An 11633-nucleotide genomic window follows, 5' to 3' on the forward strand; every position below is an offset into this window, starting at 1 on the left:
CTGTAGGACAGAACTTCATCTCCTTAAACTTCAAGTTCCTCATCAACAAAACAAAGATAACAAAGCGTTTGTTGGGTTGCAAGAACTAGCAATAAAAAAAAAAAAAAAAAAAAAAAAAAGCAAGTTAAGTATCTGAGTCCTTCGACAGATTAACTCCATTGAGCAGTAACTTCATTGTGTTCAAAACAGAAAGCACTTATCTTACAGGCTGTAATGAGGACTGAACTAGATCATGCACAAACAAGCTCAACAATGTCTGGCAGGAGTGAGGAGTCACCAAATATTAGTGATGTGATGGCATCCTGATGGCACTAATTGGACTACTTATTCTGCAACTGTCTGTGTGACACATAGGACCAGCAGAAATGATTGACACAGGAAGGAGGAGATGCTATTTTTTCTTGTGACAAGAATCTCTAAGACAAGAGCCTTCAGAGTAGGTGATGTGTTGTTTCAAAACCGTCATCAAGTTGGGCGCTGCGGGGCACGCCATTAATCCCAGCACTCGGGAGCCCAGGGCAAGTGGATCTCAGTGAGCTCAAGGCTGACCTGGTCTACACAGAAAGTTCCAGGCCAGCCAAAGCTACGTAGTGAGAATCTGTCTCAAAAACAAACAATCAAACCAGCAATAATAACAACAACGATTTTTTCTATCTTCACGATCAGCATGTTGCTGTTTTCCAACTTGGGTTGTTCCCCCAGGAAGCAAGATGGCCACATCCAGATACCCTACACAACTGTCACTGCCGGTCAGAAACAGAGGAGGGGACTGATCCCCCTTTTTTAAAAAAAGAAAACAGAATGCTTCATCAGTTTGTGTGTCATCCCTGCATGGGGACCGTGCTCATCTTCTCTGTACCGTTCCAATCAGTATACGCTTCAGTCTCAGCTGGAACAAAGGGGGAGGGGAAGTAAAGGACCAGCATGCATGACTCGGCTTCCTGACTGCAGACATCATGTGACCACTCACCCGACACTCCCGGTGGCATGCCTCCCTTGGTGACGGACTGTAAACCCATCTTCCCTTCAGTTGCTCTTGCATTTTGTCACCACGGTGTGAAAAGGGACGAATATAATACTGTCTGAAGAGAAGACTCTTCGGGGCCAGTGAGATGGCTCAGTGGTAAGGGCGCTCACTGCCAGGCCTGATGACCGGGGTCTAAAACCTGGAGCCCATATGGCAGGAGAGAACTGACTTCCACGGGCTGTCTTCTAGACTCCATAAGTGGGCTGTAAGCACACGTGTGCCACCCCCCCCCACCCACACACACACATAAATAAGTAAATAAATGTGATAATATTTTTTTTTTTCCGAGACAAGGTTTCTCTATGTAGTTTTGGTGCCTGTCCTGGATCTCGCTCTGTAGACCAGGCTGGCCTTGAACTCACAGAAATCAGCCTGCCTCTGCCTCCCAAGTGCTGGGATTAAAGACGTGTGCCACCGCCACCCGGCTATGATAATAAATTTTTAAAGAGCCTCTAGAGCCACAATATGAATGAATGAATCTGTGGCTCCGCCCCAATTGTGTGAGCTCTGCTGATGATTTACTCTCATTTCCACAGCACTAGAAGGCCACCTAAAGAATGCTTGAAAACCAAACCAAGCCACAAAGAGTAAATGCTCAGTAGGTAAGCACCATCTCTGGCACTCCTGGCTTAGCCACAAGCACAGATGCCAGCTAAGCGGCCCTGCCCGTCTATGCTGTGAAGACAAACACAGATCTGGGGGTGCTGCCTCGGCAGAGCCCTTCTTTCCCGTCCTGTGAGAGCTTATTCTGGTAGAGGGAGGACTGTCAGACCGTAAGACAAAGGACCACTGGAGACACAAAAAGGATTCCTGCTCTCACAGAGGAGTCACGTGATCTTAGGGAAGTTAATAAACCACCTTGCATTTCAGTTTTTCCACCTGCAAAATGGAGCAATCGCTCGTTAAGTTATGAAGAATAAACAAGCTCATCCGGAGCCTGTGGGTGAACTGTGAGTCAAGGTCAGTGACTATTGACAGCTTCCTGTTTTCATCTTTCCGATGCGGTAGCTCTCTTCCCCTTCTTGCTCACTGCAAAGGTCACTACTAGACCAACAGCAAAAACCTGGGGACAAGTCATGGTCCATCCCTGGGAAGCCACATCTCCTTTCAGTAACACCGGTGTCCCCACCATTCCCTCCAGGGATGAAGGGCTCCAAACACAAGGTTCTGAAGACTCAAACCCAATCCGGACTGCCAAGATGTTACCTTTACGGTCTCCTATGACCCAGAATATGACAGTCTCCTACTGTCCAAGCTTCCTTGTTTCTTCTCACCAGAACTCTTCCCATCTGTCACTCCTTAACCGAGTGACACCCCGGCTCCAAGTGCCTACGTGTTTATCTAGTAAGCAGAAGAGTAGCACCTGTGTTTCCAGAAAACATGGGCATCCTTCAAGACTGTTCGAAGAATCCTTTTAAAAGACTGGCTCTTTTAATGGTTTAAAAGGCAGTGGGTGCTTAGCTCGAGGGCATAAAGAATGCTTCCAGAAAGTCATGGCGCTAACAAACACGAATGCCCGATGTCCATCTCCACGCTTGATACCCAGGACCCTGATTATTTGCTGAGGTTTCTAGCAGTTGCCATGTTAAGAAAAAGCACCGGATTTGGGGTTCAGTGTTAACCCCTTGCCTCACAAGAAACCTACCCTGGAACGTCAGCCTTCATCATTCCTCAGGAGGAAAATAAGGACAGGAAGAGCAGAGCTGAAGGTTAAGTGTGGGCTTTACTTGCTGGGCGCTTGAGAAGGGGCAGCCACTGTGTCTGCAACCCACTTTCTAAAGAGCATCGCTTTTAGCAAGAACAGCAGCTCAGAGAGGCCCCTACCCTTATTCTCTGTCTTCCCAGTATGAAAACAGGAAGCTCCTGCCTGGAGCCCTCAGCTGCCGTGTTGGGAGAAGATGGTGGAGGAGGGCTGACGGTGGGAAGGGTGTTCAAATCCCCGCCTGGCTCCTAACCTCGCTTCTATTGGGGTCAACCTAATTCCACACATGGCCTATATACCCTGGTGCTCGAGTTAATTTGTAAGATTGCCCTACATTTTCCTTTAGAGGGCAACTATTTGAAGGCACTTCGTCATCAGGGCACAAACATCTTCTCTAAGCGAGGCCTGTTTCTGCTAATTAAGGAAGGCTGAGTGCAGGAAGAAGCCAAAAGGGCAGTCTCTGACTCACTCTGTGGCTTCATTTGTGCAAACAGACGACAGGGGTTCAAAGGAAGAGCAAAGATTAAAAAGGCTGGCATCACTGCTGGGCTTGTTGGGAAACATCTGAACATGACCCAGAAACAAGGTTTCCCCAAACTCACCTAAAACAATGTCTCTGCTTCTTCTCTCTCTCAAAGTGTCCCCGAAGCCACAAAAAAAAATTTCAACTCAAATATTCCAGAACACCTCCTCCCCTTGGCAGAGAAGGACCAGAGCTGTCTAATTTTGGGTCTAACAGTTGGCATGCAATTAAGACTATATTTATATGGGCCTTGGAGGAGAATAATTTATTTATGGGTAAATTAAGATCCCTGCAATACAAACATGCTCCCACAGACCAGGAATTAGCTTTGCTCCCCCAGGGACCGTGAACTTCGCCATCATTTACAACATGGAGCTCATTGTCTAAAAACAAGGGAAACATCAGGCTCCGCTATGGTCTGAAAACGGAGCTGGAGGCCGCTTTCCAAAATCCATTCCAAATGTATGCAGCATTTTCATACTCATAATGATTCAGGCACAGTTTTTTTTTTCTTTTCCTGAAAAGCCACAAAATTATATTGATCTAAAGTCAGACAGAGTATTTTTGCTTCCTTTTTTTTTCCCTCCTGGGCAGAGATGTAAACTGGAGTAGATGATGAGTCTACATGATGGTTTATTTTGTGTCATGGGTTTTCTAAAATAGAGTGGAGGAGAGCAATATTTATATTTAAATGAGGAAAGGAACAAAAATAGACAAAGCTGTTCACAGTTAGGCCCTGTTATCCTATGAGAACGGGACTATGCTCATATTCCTCTCTGCTGATTCAGCATTACCTGTGACTTCTTAAGTAATTTCCTGCCCTGGTGCTGGCGCACGCCTTTAATCCCAGCACTCGGGAGGCAGAAGCAGGTGGATCTCTGTGAGTTCCAGGCCAGCCTGGGCTACAGAGTGAGTTCTAGGAAAGGTGCAAAGCTACACAGAGAAACCCTGTCTCAGAAAAAAAAATTTTTTCCTGTCCTAATCAGGGTATGTCTCCATCTCCAACATAGTGACTTGTACAAAGCACAGTACAAAAAGGCATGTGCTGCTCCCAGCTAGTAAAAAAAAAAAGAATATCCTGTAACTTCAGTGGACGTCATGTTGACCCCTACAGCTTATTTTTATGTTAGGGTGCTGCGAAACCTCTACAGCCTGCAACTAAAATTTAGCCTTGTAGCTTTCTGGTCCTTCCTTCCATTCTCAAGTTGAATGCTTTCACCGAGTAACTTGTTACCACACTCGGTAATTCTGTGTCTTCTTTTACTGCCCCACACAGTATTGGCCGTGGGTCCTGGCACAGGTACTTAAGCATAATTTCTAAAACAGGTACTGCCACCATCAAACCCATTCAGCACGAAGAGCAATAGGTAGCTGGTCATGACCCCTTAGCATCGGTCCTAAATGTGCATCCAGGTACACTTGACCCGGGCTTCTCACCACAATGCAGCATCCGTGTGTGTTTCATGCTGTGTAAGCTACACATGTTCATTTATTTGTGTATGTGCTGAGGAAATGTCTCTCTAAGTTACTGCTGTATCTCCCTCCATCTAGAAAACAGCCTGCTATATAACAGAGATTCACTTAATGTGTGACTAGTAACCTCTCGGGGCGTAAAAAAAACAATGGATCTCTAAACATATTAGACTCTTCTAGAAGGAAGGACTCCTCCTATAGGCAACAGATGGCAGACAGCCCCAGCGCGAGGACCAAATGATGACTGCCAGAACTACTGAGGTCAATGCTGTAGCAAGAAAGTCATCATAGGCAGCAGGTGTATGAGTGAGCATGGCTGTGTAGCCACAGAAACGGCCATGTGAGCTAGTCTGTCGGCCACTTGCAGACCAGTGGTTCTCCAGGGAATTCTATGAAGAAGTTTTACCAGGGGCAAAGAAAAATAAAAGACTTTACTGAGGGTTTTTTGTAAAGTTGATTTTTCAATTTATAGACCACCCTTCCCCCCTTTTCTCTGAGTATAAGTCCTTCTTGTATTTCTTTTATTTATTGTTGTTTTGAGACAGAATCTCATTATGTAGCCCTGGGTGAGCTAGAACTGCACAAAGACCAGGCTGACCTCCAACACATACAAATCTGTAGTTTTTGGTTTTTTTTTTTTCCACTCTTTGGGGGGCCTGCCACCCAGCTCCCAAATAAATACACAGAGACTTATCCTTACTTATGAATGCCTGGATTTAGCTTGGCTTGTTTCTAGCCAGCTTTTATAACTTAAATTATGCCATTTCTCTTTAATTACGTTTTATCTCTGGGCTTTTTATCTTTCTTTATTCTATACATCTTCCTTTCCTTCTTACCCCATGGCTGGCTGGGTGGCTGACCTCTGGCTTCCTCCTGTCTCCTCTCAGTCCTCTTTCTTCCCTAGATTTATCCTATTTATTTTCTCTGCCTGGAAGCCCCACCTATTTCTCTCTCCTGCCTAGCTATTGGCCGTTCAGCTCTTTGTTAAACCAACCAGGTGTTTTGGGCAGGTAAAATAACACAGCTTCACAGAGTTAAACAAATGCAAAGTAAAAGAATGCAACACATCTTTGCATCATTAAACAAATATTCCACAGCATAAAGGAATATAACACATCTTAAACTAATATTCCACAACACAAATCTGCCTGCCTCTGCTGGGGATTCAAGGTTTGTGCTACCATGCTTGGCTTGAGAATATTCCGTAGTGTAGGGAGCGGAGGCCCTGAGAGTGTGAAGGCTTGAGTGTGTGTGTATGTGTGTGTTGGTAATATGAGCCAGCCATGTCAGGGACCATAACTTCAGACCCATGGAAAAATGTCAAAGCCTCCCCACCATGAGGCTTGGAGGGATGGCAAAGCCTTCCTCTGGTCTGTGTACAGATGTTGGCAATGTGTGTAGGAAATGTCTACCATAGTGTTCTCCCCTGCTCCGCCCCAAGATACTTACAGCATTAAGATAGCTGCTTTACAGAGACTTCTCTTACTGAGATAAACTGAGCCTGCCTCCTTGATTCAGCTGTATAATGTTGTGCTGGATAGTTTTATGTCAACTTGACACAAGCTAACGTCATTGGAGAGGAGGGAACCTCAGTTAAGGAAATGTTTCCGTAAGATTGGGCTATACATGAGCATGCAAGGCATTTTCTTAATTAATGATTGATGGTGGAGGACCCAGTCCATTGTGGGTGGTGCCATCTCTGGGCTGGTGGTTCTGGTTAAGAAAGCAGGCTGGGCAAACCACGAGGAGCAAGCCAGTAAGCAGCACCCTTCTGTGGCCTCTGCATCAGCTCCTGCCTCCAGGTTCTAGCCCTGTGTGAATTCCTGCCCTCACCATGTTTGAAGATGAACTGATATGGAGCTGTGAGTGAAATAAATAAAACTTTGGCCCCCAAGTTGTTTTTGGTCATGGTGTTTTATTACAGCCATAGAAACCCTAAGACAACCATAAAGCTTGGCTCCTTGTTTATCTGTGTGCAATAACCTCACCTCTCTGTTCAACTGCATATAATAAACACACTGAGGTTCTGGGGTGTTGAGGCTTCTCCATCAGACAGCCGAGACCACCTGATTCCAGCTTTTCTGTGTCTCTGTGTGTCTGTCTTCTCTTCATTCCCTCCACACCACAGTCAGGTCTGTCCTTGGGGCAGTGCTGGAGGCGGCTAAATTGGAGTGACATTAAATTGATTTTGTGTTATGATTCTTTTTGGGAGAAGCAAAACGTTAACTTTAACAACCTTCCAATATATTTTTGCAAAATTCAAACAGCTGAGAAACAGCATGCCTCTAGCCCATGCATGTATCACAGGCAGTTACACGTGTGGTCAAGAGAAGCTTTCTGTCCAGGGAAAGGATGAAAAGACTCTCTGCTTTGCCTGCTGGACAAAATCCTGACGCTGTCTCCCCTCCACTGGCAGCCAGCACTTCCCTGAACTCGGGTCCATTCCCCCTGCACAGAGCTGTCTGTGCAGCTGAGACCTGCTGCAGAATCGGCCTGCAGAGGAGTGGGAAAGCAAGTGCGCAGCCCTCCGGTCAGCCAGGATGTCGGAGCCTGTGCTCCGACAGAAACACACAGGCAGCATCTTCCGGGAAGGACTGAGGCCCCTTGAGCTTCAGCTCAGGGCAAGGGGACTTCAGCCATAGGCTTTGCAGAGTACCCGCCTTTCTTCAGAGGAAACGCGATGTCAGAAAAGGGGGTCTCGGGGCATCTGCAGCCCATTAGTGAAAGCAGAGAAGTAAGAGACTGTGATAATTATGCAGTTCAGAAAACCTTCTGATCGAGGCACGTGGTAAGAAACAAGCAAAAAGCCCATCATTCAGATAACCAGAGGTTCATTATTTTATCCACTTTCAGACATATCCTTAAACCCCAAAGTTCAATAGGCACAGTCAAGGTTACTTTGAAGAGATGAGGGCTACACGTATACCTTGAAAATCTGAGGAATGCCAATGTAGCCACTTGCTCCAGAATCCAAAGATTCTCTTTCAATAAACCACATCCACTTATCGGTTGGGTGTCATTTCTGTGAGACAAAAGCTATAAACACAATTGTGCTAGAATGTCTGCCTTATCTGAGAGTGCTTGGCTACGAAGTTCCCACCAGGATAGAGTGAGGAAACACACCAGAATTCCAACAGTGGTCATGTCTACTTAATAGGATTGAAATGGCACGCATTCTTTTCATACACACACACACACACACACACACACACACACACACGCACACGCACGCACGCACGCACGCACGCACGCACGCACGCAACGCACCAGCATATATATATAGACACCCGTGCATGCATCTACTCTGTCTATGACAACCCCCTTTAAAGGGAGAAAACCTTACTTCTAACAATATACCCGTATAGAGATAGAATTCATTGATTATTACCCCTTCATTGTATATTTATAGTTTATTAAGTGCAGGATAGTTTTTAAAACATGTGAGTCTATTTGATATTTACTTTTCATGATGACCTCTGAGTGGATAATATGAACAATATTTAGTAACAAATGGTGTTACATATACTCCAAAAAGCCCAAGGATTCTTGGAAATGCTTAAGGACATAAAGTGTTCATTCTCTGGAAGAAGAAATGCAGCTGCTGTATGTATATGAAGTTTGGTTTTCTGTAAGAGGAAGAGGGAATTGAAAACTGAAGGGGTTCACTGCATCACAGAGCAGGAAAACACACGTGTATACAGTGACTAATGTTTGCTGAAAATCTGAGTCCAGCCATTTCCTCAGTTTCTTAATAAAATCCAAATGACCAAAAATATCATCTGGGTATGTTTATGTAACCCGTTCTCTCTCTGACTAAAAATACATAAAAAAGGCATGCCATTGAATTTTCTAATAAAACAAATCAGAACAAAAGTTGTTAAGTTCAAGCGTTTGCAACATCAAATGTCTTAGTCCATTGTCTATGCTAATAAAAATACCATAGGTCAGATAGCCTGAACAACCAAAAAAAATTTCTTTCTCATGGGTTCTGAAGACTGGAGGTCTAGGCACTGATAGAATGGAGAGTCCCAAGCACCCATGGCTTAGTTCATAGACTACCATCTTCTTACTGTGTCCTCATAAGTGGGTCAGGGGAGTTCGCTGGGTCTGTTTCATAAGGGAACTAAGGCCATTCATAATGGGTTACCCTCTTCATTCAATCACTTCCCAAAGCCCCACCTATTACCATCCCCCTAGGACCAGGTTTCAAATTACGAATTTTAGGAATTTGGGGCACACAAATGTTCAGTCTATAGTAGCAAGGTAAGACAAAAGATCCCAGGATGATCAGAGGTGTTCTAAGTGGTAGACTCAGCAACTACCTCTGTTAAATGTTTCACTTATAAAAGCAAACAGCAAGGCTCTCAAGAGGTTGGAGCAAGCCCTACACAAAACATTTTATTGGATTAACGTTTTTATTCTTTCCTAGGACTCGTGGTCAATTTCCAATCAAAGTTTTTGTTTTGTTTTAAAGACAGGGTATCCCTATGCAGCCCTGACTGGCCTAAAATCATTATATAGATCAGGCCAGCCTCAAACTCAGAGATCTACCTGCTTCTGTCTCCCAAGTGCTGGGATTAAGCCACCACCCCCAGGCACCAATTAAAGACTTTTTGGAGCCTTGTCTATAGTTTCTGAGACCTCCTTGTCTGCCTACATTAAAGACACTATCCGTGGTAACCTCCACGATGTAAGTTTTACTCAGAAACTCATTTTTTTTTTTTTTTTTTTTTTTTTTTTGTGATATATATTTTTTATTTTACAATACATTCAGTTCTACATATCAGCATGTTCCCCTATTCTCCCCCCCCCCCCCCCCCCCCCCAGCCCACTCTCCATCCCACCTCCTCCAGGACAATCCTCCCCGAACTGTGATCAACTTTAGACTCAGTCCAGAGTCAGTCCTTCCTCCCAGACTAAGGCAAGTGTCCCTGCATAAGTTCCTGGTTCAGAAACTCATTTTAAGCAGTCTTGTTCATCAACATCTAGTTGCAACTTACTCACAATTCCATAAAAATGTTAGTATTAGGACAAAGCTGGGTTTAGTAGTTAGAGAGTAAAAAGGGATGTGTCATCAAGGGATGGAATTAGAACTAACGTGTGTGGCCATTCCAAATTAAGTATCCCAGGGCAGAATGAAGCTGATATTTGCATAGGTATTTGGAATTGGGCCACAGCCCTCTCTCCTCGTATCTATTTATGTCTACTGACCTAAATGGAGGGCAGGAGAGGAATGCACCAGAAGCTAGGTTCAGACATGCACAGGCTGGCAATCTTCAGGGCTCTGGCAGAAGCTAGGTGATGGACTCAGAGGTCTTCCAGTCTCATTTGGAAACAACCTGGGAGATCATGGAGCAAGGCTTCCACATCTAAGTGGTTTCAGATGAATATTTAAATCTGTTCTGATCTAACTGCCAAGGGAGATGTCTGCACCCTTTAGGCATAGGGCTGATAAAACTGCCCCAAACTGTGCCGTGTTCTAGAATCCATGTTAATGAGATTATTTTTATATTTTATTCATTTATTTATTACTTGATGTATGGTACTAGGGCCTTGAACACGCTAGGCTCTACCACTGAGATAAATCACCAACAGGACTCACTTTTACTTTACACCGGAAAGGATGAGAGGTTATGTCTCTTTGTGTGTCTGTCTCTCTCTAGAGTCACATTTACAAACCTGTTTTTGAGACAGGGTCTCATATAGCCCAGGCTGGCCTTGAATTCACTATGTAGTGAAGCTGGCCTTGAACTCCTGACTCTCCGGTCTCCACTTCCTGAGTGCTAGGATAATGTAATGTTTTAATGATATAAAACAGGAAGTTCCCTAGAACTGGAAGTATCTAGGCAGAGAATGAACAATATACACAGACTGTGGTCTAGCCAGAATCCCAGGTCCCTTCTGGGGTCCTAGGTTTTCTAGCTACAAAGGTGCCATTTTGCCAGCTTTGTTCAGTTCACATGCATAAGAGAGAGGGTTCAGTTCACACCAAAAGTTGCGAGGTCTCTTTAAAAAGTTAAGTCGGTTTAAAGGCGCCTGTGTGTAGAAAGAATAAACCAAAGAAGACAGCAGTACCTGACCCCGTCATTTCTATGCTCAGCACACTCGGAGGTCTCTCCTCCGGTTCAGAACTGACTCCTGCCAGGGTCTCAGTGTCACGACACGGACCCCTGCCTCCCTCCGAGGATGCATTCTGCCGTCCTCCCATTCTGTTCTGCCTACTGTTTCTGGAAAGCCAAGCCAAGCCTCGAGGACTTCACCCTTGCTGTACCCTCTGTGGGTACCATTCTGTCCTCAAATCTCTTACACAGCATTCATGTCTGTTTCTTTAAAAAAAAAAAAAAAAAAAATCAGTTAAAACAAATTGTCCACGATCATATTCTTTTCCTCCTCCAACTCCTCTCAGATCCTTCCCAAATCGCTACTCACCCAGTTTCATTTTTTTTCTCCCTCTCTCAGAAAGAAAACTAAAACAAACAACAAGAGCAGTAAGACAAAAGCATGCCAAACAAAAAGTCCACAAACAAAACACACAGTCTTGTGTTGGCCCTGGAGTCGCCTACCTACCACCTCCGGCCTTTAGACTCTTTCTGCCTCCTCTTTTGTATAGGTCCCTGAGTCTTGAGTGGAGGATTGGATGAAGACATCCCATTTAGGGCTGAGTGCACCAAAGTCTCTCGCCATCAGCACACTGTCCTGTTGTGGGTCTCTGTGTTAATTTCCATGGACTACAAGAAGCTTCTCTGATGAGGGGTGAGTGATATACTCATCTATGGGTATAGCAATATGTCATTGGGGTCATTTATTGCTATGTCCTTTAGCTAAATAACAGGACTAGGTTTCCCCCTAGGGCCTATGACTTATCTGGTCTCAGGTTCTTGGGCACTTCAGCAATATCAGGTACGGAT

General features: G+C 44.7%; 1 non-coding gene across 1 annotated transcript; it reads right to left on the reverse strand.

Moving 5' to 3' along the window:
• Positions 1-790: 790 nt before the first annotated feature.
• On the reverse strand, positions 791-894 carry LOC114710068. Its single transcript, XR_003737014.1, has one exon. It is a non-coding gene; the product is annotated as a U6 spliceosomal RNA (small nuclear RNA).
• Between the last annotated feature and the right edge of the window lie 10739 nt (positions 895-11633).

The sequence above is a fragment of the Peromyscus leucopus genome, chromosome 19, assembly GCF_004664715.2.
Source record: "Peromyscus leucopus breed LL Stock chromosome 19, UCI_PerLeu_2.1, whole genome shotgun sequence".
NCBI classification, from domain to species: domain Eukaryota; kingdom Metazoa; phylum Chordata; class Mammalia; order Rodentia; family Cricetidae; genus Peromyscus; species Peromyscus leucopus.